Source organism: Crassostrea angulata, chromosome 2 (assembly GCF_025612915.1).
Source record: "Crassostrea angulata isolate pt1a10 chromosome 2, ASM2561291v2, whole genome shotgun sequence".
Lineage (NCBI taxonomy): Eukaryota > Metazoa > Mollusca > Bivalvia > Ostreida > Ostreidae > Magallana > Magallana angulata.
In genome coordinates this window covers 37,741,436-37,753,738 of record NC_069112.1, presented here as the reverse complement: position 1 = coordinate 37,753,738, position 12,303 = coordinate 37,741,436, and the positions used below count along the sequence as shown (strand labels likewise).

The following is a 12,303-nucleotide window of genomic DNA, read 5'->3' as shown; positions in this document are numbered from 1 at the left end:
TTTAACACCATCCCTGTTTTGATGTCGAGTGTTGGTATTATGCAAGAAAAAGCCTAATGCATTTACAAAAAAAGTTTTATACGTGTCACTACTTCGTTATTAACTAAATTACCTCAGAACACCCCCTAACATTCTTACTGAACAATGAGTTATAGTTTAATGCAAGTCAATTTAAATGATGCTATGGATTGTACGGGTCTCACCAGTGGGTAATATGTAGAAGTCGTGTGAGGCAATATACTTTGCGAGCAAGATTATAATACACTGTTAAAATAAGAACTTATAAGTAATGAAATGTCAAAAAAAAAGAAAGAACTGTAAAAGTAAATATATTTTTGTTTTTCGTACTTAGACTTATTCGATTTTTTTTGTCACTAAAAATATGAACTCTTAATTAATGTAAAGCTACTCGCACAGCAACAAGAGATAGCAGCACTTGATGGTGACGCGATATATTTCGTACATACTCGAGCATTAATCGTCTAACTGATTTGTTCAATGGTTTTGGTACATTTTCCTGCCATTTGGTTATATTTTTTCTCGCTCTCCGGTACAAACTGAATGCGCAGTTACAGAAATTCGGTGGAGGAGGATGCATGTATTAGGTGCCTACGATGACTTGATTTTAAGCCAAGCGCTTGAATCTTGTGAAAAATGTTAGTGAATTGGGCAAAGAAAATGTTGAATTTGGAAACCTCACTTTCGACGTTGATGAATTTTAAAAAGAAAAACAGGATAACATGAAGAAGATGACATCAGAACCGACCCTCTGGAACGTTTTTGGCAAACAAAACGTGAATTCTACAGAAATAAAGGAGTTTCACAAAAGTCAGGAAAGTACCAATACGTGACGCATTGTATCTTGGGAAGTTAAAGTGTTTGGAGACTTTCGAGAATGAACAAACGCTAATCAGTTTTAGAAATGCAACTTCCTGATTTACTATCGTACAGAACACATGGTGTAGACAATTGTTTGTCCTGTTTTGTAATCGAGTGCCGTAGAGCTGAGGGTAATTCATATCCTCCTAAAACTTTGTACCAGTTGAGTGCTGGTTTTTTAAAAGATGTTTGTGAGATAATGACATGGACTTAAATTTTTTCTTGACGCTAAAGATTTCGAAATGTCAGCAAAACATTAGATGCCCAAATAAAACAACATGCCATGGAGGGAATCGGTGGGACAATTCGACAGGCGGATCCAATTTCCCCTGAAATGGAGAACGTGTTATGGGAAGGCGGGCATCTTGGTGTTAAAAACTGTAGTTGCATTTACCAACACAATATTCTTCTAAAACTGTGAATTGTTTGGACTCAGAGCTCTTGGTGAACATCATTTATTAGTGATATGTAGCAGTTCAAGCTCGACAAGATACGTGACGAAATGTTTATTACATTTTAAGGTTTTACTCCAAGAACTTTGCAGGGGGAATAAATCAGCAAAACCTAACTGCCAAGGAAGTAAAACACGATTTTGAACCTGACTGACCTCGTAATTTATTTCATGTGTACCAAACTTACATGAAATGGTTGGACCGGGAACATGTGTTACAAATTTATTTCTATCAGGTAATTTCTATCTCTCTCTGATTGGCTTATTTTTTATGGCGTCGAGCGAAGCTCGAAAGCCATCTAGGGATCGTACGTCCGGAAGTTACATTTTTAGGAGCCAAACAACTCAAATGAGTGCAAAGTTTTCGTATGTGTTTGAAGAAAAATAGATGACATACTTCAATTTTGAGCAGAACTGTACGTCAACAAAACAAGTTTGCAGATTCGAAATGGTTGCCGTCTTTAAAAATGTTCACATTTTATTGAAAACAATATGTCTCGGTTTCAGCGGATGAATACACTAGCACCGAGACACATGCGATAGCTGGGCTTACATACTCAATTTGGTTATGAAATGTACTAGCCTGCAAAATAGATTATTTTGTATCCATATTGAAAATTGACAATGCACAAATGTTTGATCTTGTAGAAACAAAACTTCCTAATCGAGCGATAAGTACATCTACAACCAAAAGTTAAGTGAACTACTTTCACTTTGTAAACAACGTGAATGGGTGCTTTCTTTTATCTACCCCCGATATTTTCGGCCCGTGTCATTTGGACCCTTGTGAATTTTAGATGAAATTGATAATAAGAGACAGAGTGGTTATCAGCAGTATACAATATATAGAATTAAACACAATAATAATTTTAATATTTATTTCCATATAAATAGAGAAAAAAATATAAAAAATTTATAACTCCTAAGATATTTCTATAAACTTAAATTTTCAATTGAAATTCAAAACTTTTTAAGAGGTGAGCAAATTTGTAATGAATTGTAATTTTATTAGTTATGTGATAAATAACATTTTCTATTTTTTTTTAAAGTTGACTAATGTATTTTTTATTTTTTTATTTTCGATAATTTATGAAAAAAATACCAGCTTTTGAACTTGGTCATTTTTTGGCAAAATATTGCATATAGGGTACCCTCATTGTACAGATAAGTCCTACAGTTTTCAAAATAGGAAGTTGTTCTTTTGCAGATCAATTATACATATATCAGAGGTATGCATATTGCTAGGATTTTGATTTTCGATAATTTATGAAAAAAATACCAGCTTTTGAACTTAGTCATTTTTTGGCAAAATAGTGCATATAGGGTACCCTCATTGTATGGATAAGTCCTCCTACAGTTTTTAAACTAGGAAATTGTTCTTTTGCAGATCAATTAAACATATATTAGAGGTATGCATATTGCTAGGATTTTGATTATCGATAATTTATGAAAAAAATACCAGCTTTTAAACTTAGTCATTTTTGGCAAAATATTGCATATAGCGTACCCTCATTGTACGGATAACTCCACTTACAGTTTTAAAGATAAGAAGTTGTTCTTTTGCAGATCAATTATACATGTATCAGAGGTGTGCATATTTCTAGGATTTTTATTTCTGATTATTTGTGAAAAAAATACCAGCTTTTGAACTGTCTTTTTTAGCAAAATATTGCATATGGGGTACTTTATTTCACTGGATATGTGTTGACATGGATTATGGATACAGTTCGCATATAAAAAGAAAACCCGGTTAGCTGTCACACTGACAGCTTTTCACTTGTTTAAAAAATTATTTAGGTTTTTACTCTTCAAATTAACTTTAACTCGACGCCATTGTGGCCCTTCAGGCCTTTGATTTTTTAATTTCTTTTGTATTCATATAATATATTTTTTGTTTTGTCAGGAATATAGGAACAGTTAGTAATGTCCTGAACAGGACACAGAAACACGGCAGTTATTGATGGATCCAATGCCCATCCCAATGATAAACATTAAAAACTGTAATATCCATATTTTTGACGCAGGTAACAAGAAGGTCTAATGTGTATATTGATAACGTAACATTTTAAAGAAATGTTCAATTGTTGTTTCAATCTGTTTAAGAAAAAGAAACTTTCATATTTAAATTGTAAGTTTTTTCATGCTTACAATCAGTTGAACAAAGTCTGTTGCCAGTATTGTGTGTGTGTGTTGTGTATTTTCTATTGCCGTTTACCATGAGAGAGATCTCATTATTGTGCAAAAATATCACATATATGGAATGCAAATATTACCATTGTATTTCAGTCCAGAAACATCATAGAAAAAACACCACACCATTCAACAATCTACCAATACATCACATATTCAAGATACGTGGTCCAATTGTAAAGGAAGAAAGTGACAGATAAAGTGTACATCCTCCTTAGATAAGATAAATTCAGAATCTTCTTCATTCCCACAAAACAACTCAATCACAGGTGATATCACACGATATCTCCTTAAGAACGACTTACTGCTTTCTCAGCTATGACTATCAGCCTTTAAAAATCGACCGGAAAGCTACGCCATTGAAACTATCATTCAAAACAATGCCGGGTAAACTAGATGCCCCCCCCCCCCATTAAAGAGCTTGATTTTCTGTTTGAGTGGAGGGGACCAAGCTCCAGAAGACATGTTTAGCATAATCATAAAGTCGCCTAATATTACTGATCCATTACAAAGTCTACGTGGAGAATGGGAAGAACTTGAGGAACGATTCAATTGTGCAGAAATGATAGAGTAGTCGTTAAAAAGAAGTATGGAGACATTACTAAAGCTAACTAGAATGAAATCGAAGAAACCTTATAAATAAACTGTCAGACTTAGTTTCAGAAATTGAGTCAATTCAGTGTGATGAAGGAATAAAAACAGTACTTGATTATTATGGATACTGAAATGATGTGAACCCTATCTTAAATGATTTATCACACAATCGTCCGGAAAATGGACATCCTAAGCGATAAGATAAATGAACATACGTCATTCCCCACGTTAACCCACTTCGCTTAACTTCTACGAGAAAACAGTAGCATTAGAAATAATCCAACTTTTCTTAATAAACAACATTTGTCAGGAAAGATACTAATGTGTCAAACTATGTATAGAAAAAAATCTATTGTTGTGAAGAAAACTAACTATAATCATGAGGTTCAGAGAACAACAACTAGAACTTAAGACGTTTCTGTGTTTAGAAAGTGTCCAGTACACAATACAAACCATCCTTTGAATGATTTAATTTTTTTAGATCGAAGAGTGTCATGTGAAGAATGATACTTTTGGAAGAAAAGATAATATGTTTTCGATAGTGTGCCTCTACTACTCTACTGAATTTGACAGTAGAAGTCATCCTACAGACTTGCATATCGATGCACCAGCAGTGACTCTACATACAGCTGCATCGACTAACAATGAGGAGGCTACAATTGACATTTCTTCAAAGTGCACTCAGATATAGTGGAGATTTACAGTGAGATCTTGGGCTAAAATAATGTTAGCCGATGTACATCTTTAAGAACGTCCTACAAGCGGGTACCTGCATACATTCTGCAAGATCACAATAACCATACTTTGGAAAGTTCACAATCCGAAATTGAAGGACATGATGTGAAATACATACGTATCTCATGCGTAGGAAAGGAACAGGCTGCTGGCAGAAGAGCGTACGGCGTAGTGGTCAAATCGATGGATCAGAATGTCAAACTTCAACTTTCAGCTGTTACTGAATGTAGCAATCTTCATAACAATCGCGTGGAAATTCCGACACGGGAGATGGTAGAGAACTACTGTCATCTACTTGACATCGCCCAGTACATTCCACTTCTCGATGATAGCGCCCACTTTATGCTATTGATTTGAAAATATGTTATTCAAGCTCACCAATTTTCGGACCAGATAATACCACTTATGAACGGAAACTTATTTTAGGATAGAGCATCCATTTGCTAGAAGAGTTCAACGTCACAAAAAAAAAATAGTGGACGTGGTACCATGCTTAACCCTTGCCAAAATTATTTTTCAGTACCTGAAACAAAACAAGACGTTCTACATTCTGAGAGTAAGCTCATTTATTAACCACACAAACCTCTTGTTAAATATCGCAGGTGTATGCACGTTTTTGATAACACAGCCTCTCCAGCAATAGCTACATAAGGCATTAGACTTGCAGTGAATCACAGTTGATTTGGTTCGTATGCCAGCCACTTCTATTTTGACGATGGACTTAAATCACTATCTACAGTCAAACAAGGCATTGACTTACTTTAAAGAACACAGAAAGCATTAGAAAACTAACGGAAACGTGAGATTACACAAGATAACGTAGTCATGTCTAAAGATTTAAAGATCCTGGAGTTTGACATTGAAATTTTATCAGTACCATATACTATTGGTGTTTCTAGGAATCTAGAGTCGGATGTTTTTTTTATTGTTCCGCATCTCAAGAAAAGAACAACAATTAACAGGACGAAGAGTGATTTGAACTTCGCTTATGATCCCTTAGGATTCTTAGCACGAGTCAACATTATTGGAAATGGCATATGCGCCAATTAGTAGGATGAACTCAATCCCTACCTTTAAAGGGGCATGGTCACGAATTTGGTCAAAAACTTTTCCCCGATCTTATTATATTTACAATGCTACAGAAAGGCTTTTTAAATAGGCAACAGAAATTAGAGGCTCATTTGTTGAGTTATAAGCGAGTTACAGAGCTTTAAATTCTTTGCTATGTAAACAAAACGTTTGTTTATATTTTGAATGTTGAAGTTAAAATTTCAATTTTAAACCTAAAACGAATGTGATACGTTGGGAACTGTTTAACTATGCCTAAAATAACTAAAAAGATTGACAAATAAGCTTGATTTTTTTTTTACTGATATATTGAACCTTTGTAAACAAATTGAAAGAATTGTGAGCCTTGTATCTTGCTTATAACTCTACGGATGGCTCTCAAATTTCATTTGATCATTAGAAATACAATTCTAAAGCATTGTAAATAATAAAAACATAAAAAAAAGAATTTGACCAAAATCGTGACAATGCCCCTTTAAAGTACTTAACAACAGGGGAATGTTATGGTCAAATCTTTGAAAATTCTACATTGTTTAAATATCATTCGGACTTATCTGTCGGTGTTATGGACAAGTGCACGCATCAAATCCGTACATATTTTTTTTCAGAAGCATTAGACGGAGCAGTTGCTGCTGTAGGGTATCTTGTAAATCAGATCGAAAATAGAATCAAAGACATATGATTCATCTTGGGGCATATCGAATGTTTCACCAAAGCATGGTCATATAACATCCCTATTAGATTTTTGTAGTGCAGTACCTGCAGTTGAAATAGCTGAGTTCATTGCTACTCAGCTAGACCTTTACATTAAGGACATCACTTTCTACACTGACAGCAAACTGATTCTTTGGTACGCTCAAAATAACACTTAAACACTTTCAACGTATGTAACTAATCGAATTGAGAGGATCAGAGCTTCCAACTAACCCCAACAGTGGCGCAATGTGTCGACAAATCATAAACTATTTGATCAGGCATCACGGTGTGTTGGCGCTTGTCAAATGCAGGAAAATCCTTGGTTAGTATGACCACCCTTTTTTTCTAAACAAACTTGTTTCTACATAGGAAATATATGAATCATAGAACCTAGATAAGGACAAAAAAGTTGAGGTAGTTGTTCTGAAGACCAGTCTGATGGAGTAGAAAACTTGAGATGGAGAAAACTAGTTTAATCTACTGCTCACCTACAACACATAACTCAATCGGTAACTGGTCTGGATCGTTTAGGATTGCATGTATGTTTCAAATGGAAGATAGTAAATGCCTTTGACGCAGCGAAGAATCATCTTTATGTTTAAGTTCAACAGCAAGCCTATGAAAATGAAATTCAGTGTATACAAGCAAGAAAGTGTTTACTTAGGTCCAGCTCATTATCAAAATTATTATTCTTTAATGGTACAGCCGGTCTCTTGCGTGTGGGAGGTAGACTGAAACACTCAAGTTTGACTGAAGTAGAAAACATCTTATTGTTGTTCTTTGAAGTCATTATATTGCTACACTTATCGTCATTATCACGAGCAGATAAAACCCCAGTCAACACATCGCAGAAGGAACGATTTGTTCACCAGGTTTCTAGATAACGGGAGCAAAGTCATTATTGTCCTCTGTAATTTACAAATCCATTATATGTTGCAAATTTAGAAGAAAAAAAACTTTGTAGACAAAAGATGGTTGACCTTCCTTCTGACCCATTGGAACCCGGACCGCCATTTATCAATACCGCAACTTTGTACATTCGTCCAACTGCTGACATATTTTCATATGCATATGCATGTTTGAAAGTAAAGTGAATATGTAGTGATGACATTGTCATCAAGCGGGGAGTGTTTTGACCATTGTTAGAGTTATCTTTATTTTATTATTTATTTTTCAGAATAGAACTCTTGTGTCTTTCGAGAAAATTGTTAAGGAGAAGCCCGCCATTTGTTATCGCAATTGAACATAACTCTTTGTATTTGCTAAGTTTATTATCTATTATAGGACAAAGTTGCTAGTAATTATTCTAGCACTAAAAATTTTGTATACAATAATAATTCCTCTGATATTAACTTTGCACTATAAATTGCAGAATTTATGATTGAAAAATGATTACCTCTATTCATCGGTGTTTTTTTTTTTGCGGTTAAATTGTTAAGGACAAGCTGCCATTTGTTATCGCAGTTGAACATAGCTCTCTGTTTTTGCTAAGTGTATCATCTATCATAGGACAAAGTTGCTAGTAATTATTCTAGCACTAAAAATTTTGTATACAATAATAATTCCTCCGATATTAACTTTGCACTATATACTGCAAAATTTACGATTGAAAAATGATTACCTCTATTCATCGGTGATCTAACAACAACTGCTAATGCTGGGGAAGCATGGTCATCTATGTTGTGGATATGATCAGTTTCACTATCTCCCTTAGTATCTGGAACTCCAATCGTGTCATTGTCGCTAGTGGTATTAAGCATATTGATGTCTTGTGCTTCGATAACAGTCTGTCTGTTTGACTCTGTATGTATGACATTGTGTTGTTTGCTCTTGTGTACAAATCCAATATCACCGACTAAGTCAGAGTTACTCTGTAAAATATTCGTCTCTTGGACAGATGTCTTGACATAGGCTTCTCCATCTTCCCGGCCTTCCATTTGTGCATTTAATGTTCCACTACCATCATCAGAGTGTGAAACTGGTGAGCCTGTCAATTTTTTAAAGCATCAAATGTACAATCACTGTTTAGTCAACATAGATTTTTCACTAAATGATAATATATTTTTACATTTTTAAGGTCTTCCGTTTTCAACGGAAGACCTTGTACTGATTCTGTTGAGAAAAAAGGTCTTCCGTTTTCAACGGAAGACCTTATAGTTTTCGTACTGTTTCTTATTAAGGTATTCCGTTTCCAGCGGGAGACCTTATAGTTTTTGTACTGTTTCTTATTATTTTTTTTCCATATTTTGTGCACGCGATTTCTTAAAAACCTTTTGAACGATATCGATGATTTTTTTTTACAGATTATTGGGTGTGATCTAAAGTTCATACATTTTTCTCATTTTTGTGTCGTCACTTCCGGTACCGATTTATCGGCTATTTTGTAATTTTTTGCGACCTATTTTGTGCAGAGCTGATCTCGGACACTATCAGAGATATGACTATGAAATTTTCACGATAGGTAGTCTATAGTTTGAAGTTGTGCACTTTTATGTTGTTTTACGCCAGTGGTGCTATTTTTGGAGTTGGAGGCACGAAAATTGGGTTCAAATTTTTTATCAATCTTTTTGCACGTTTCGATCGGTATCTTTTTATCAGTTGATATTTTGTTAAGACATATATAACAAAAGTGATTGAGAATCAAAAGTTATCTCTAACAAAATCAAAGAAAAGGGGTTGGCCGCTTCGTTTAGGGGCCAAAACACTCGTAAGCTCTATAACGAATAACTTAAAAATGATAAAAATTTTGTAATGCGTTATAGAAGCAAAGTTGTTGATCCTAACAATATCTATCAGAAAAAAACCATTGCCACGCCCATTTATGACGTAATTAGGGATTGTTAGGAGCCAAAGTACTTAACCTTTGACGCAATATATCTAGAGAAGGAGACATATTTTGTTAGACATTGTAGAAGAGAAAATGTCTGCATTGATGATTCTAATTGATTCCATTAATCAAAAGACCATTGTCTGTCCCCATTAAGGACCTAGAGGGCCGGCCCCTGAAATATTCAATCATTTGTATCTCAAAAATGAACAACAATTTTAGATGGTTGTAAGAACAAAAAATGTTAGTATTCATGAGACCTTTTGAATGGACTAAAGAAAAGAGGGCTTGTCCCTTAAATTAGGGGCCAATAGACTCGTAAAGTCTCTTACATATACCTTAAAAACGATCAAGATTTTGTAATGCATTATAGAAACAAAGTTGTTGATCGTACCAATATCAGTTTGTAAAACACATTGTCACACCCATTGATGACGTAATTAGAGATTTTAGGGGACGAAAATCAAATATATCTAATGTGCTGTATGTGAAAAAGCAAAACACTTTGTCAAGCATTTGGAAGGATATTGACAATCGTATACATTATCTGAAAGGAAGGGGTTGAGTTGAAATTCTGAAATTTCATTGATATTTAAATGTTATCGTTTAAAAAATTGAACGGAAGACCTACTCGTAACGAGATCGTATCTAGTTATTATTTTTTTTCCCAAATTTTGTGCACGCGATTTCTCAAAAACTATTCGGCTGATTTCAGCAATTTTAATAGATGATGAGTCATGATCTGAATTTTATATGTTTTTGAAATATTTGTTGTCGTTACTTCCGGTACCGATTTATCGGCCATTTTGTAGGTTTTTACGACCTATTTTGTGCAGAGCTGATCTCAAAAACTATCAGAGATATGACTATGAAATTTTCAGGATAGGTAGTCTATAGTCTGAAGTTGTGCACTATTATTTTGTTTTACGCCAGTAACGCCATTTCTTCGAGCTCGCCTAGGCACGAAAATTGGGGACGAATTATTATCTCAAATTTTAATACGTTTTGATCTGTATCTTTTTATAAATCGATATTTTGTTATGACATATATAACAAAAGTGGTAGAGAATTCTAAGTTCTTTCCAACGAAATCAAGAAAAAGGGGCTGGCCTCTTCAATTAGGGGCAAAGACACTCGTAAACTCTATTACAAATAACTTTAAAATGATAAAGATTTTGTAATGCATTATAGAAGCAAAGTTGCTGATCGTAGTAATATCTTTCAGAAAAAATCATTGCAACGCCCATTTATTACGTAATTAGGGATTTAAGGGGCATAAGTACTTAAACCTTGACGCGATATATTTAAAGAAGGGAAGACCTACTCGTTACTCGTAACGAGATCGTATCTAGTTCTTTTTATTCTTCTTTTTTCTTCAAGACTTTTTTTAAAAATTATCTTGCTTCTTTGTTGTCCTATAAAGTTCAAATTTTCAGGGCTAATTGGTAGTTACTATCTCTCAATATCTAGGGAAAATTGTTGAAATCAACACATCCGGTACCGAGTTATTCCTCTTTTTTCAAGAAAATGTAGGCATTCTTGTGCACGCAAAGGCTCTGAAACTGCTCATAGCATGTGTTACACATCTTGAAAATAGATAGTTTGAACGTTGTCCTCCGACGAGTTTTATTTTTACAATTTCCCCCCTTTAAAGTTTCAAAGAATTAATTTGAATTTGTTTTTCAAGAAATGCTGATTTTTGGTTGTATTTTTGTCATGTAGCTCTTTAGTTTAAAATTTTATCTGAACACATATAGAACAAAATATGTGAAAAATATCAAGCGCTTTCACTTGACACCATTGAACAAGGGCCTGCCCCTTAAATTAGGGGTCTAGAGCCCTTAAAAGTCTTTGCTTTATAACTAAATAATGGTTTATATTTCGCTATAGTTGTCCATAGAAAATTTGTTTATTATGGTGTTATCAATGTCGTTACAAAATTATTTTGTACCGACAATGCATAATATTAGTGTAAAAAACTTGTCTTGTTAACATGTACCTGTACTCATTTGGCAAGTAAGCGAAAAGTCTTGTGCGCATAACGTACATAAATTAACAGCTGAAAAGATACCAGCATATACGGAATGCTTTAATTCATTTGAAAAAGTATGGAACGCTATAGCTGCCTGAAGGTCAATTTCGTACATTATGAGATGGTATAACCTTGATGTGAAACAATAGAATCATTATATACGGTGGTAACATCATATTATACAGCAGTAATATCATTATATACAGCGGTAACATCATTATATGCAGTAGTAATATCATTATATGCAGTAGTAATATCATTATATACAGCGGTAACATCATTATATGCAGTAGTAATATCATTATATACAGCGGTAACATCATTATATGCAGTAGTAATATCATTATATGCAGTAGTAATATCATTATATGCAGTAGTAATATCATTATATACAGCGGTAACATCATTATAAGCAGTAGTAATATCATTATATACGGTAGTAACATCATTATATATAGCTGAAACATCATTATATGCAGTGGTAATGTCATTATATGCAGTAGTAAAATCATTATATACGGTGGTAACATCATTATATACAGTGGTAACATCATTATATGCAGTAGTAATATCATTATATACGGTAGTAACATCATTATATATAGCGGAAACATCATTATATGAAGTAGTAATATCATTATATGCAGTAGTAAAATCATTATATACGGTGGTAACATCATTATATATCATTATATACAGTGGTAACATCATTATATGCAGTAGTAATATCATTATATACAGCGGTAATGTCATTATATACATTGATGAAATCTTTTTATGAGGTGATAATATCATTACTCTACGTCGTCCTATCATGATATATCGTAGTTT

The 12,303-nt window shown here is 33.9% G+C and overlaps 1 pseudogene; it reads left to right on the top strand.

Annotated features, from left to right (window-relative positions):
- The first annotated feature begins 592 nt into the window (after positions 1-592).
- On the top strand, positions 593-1,399 carry LOC128170631 (uncharacterized; annotated as a pseudogene).
- Positions 1,400-12,303: the final 10,904 nt, after the last annotated feature.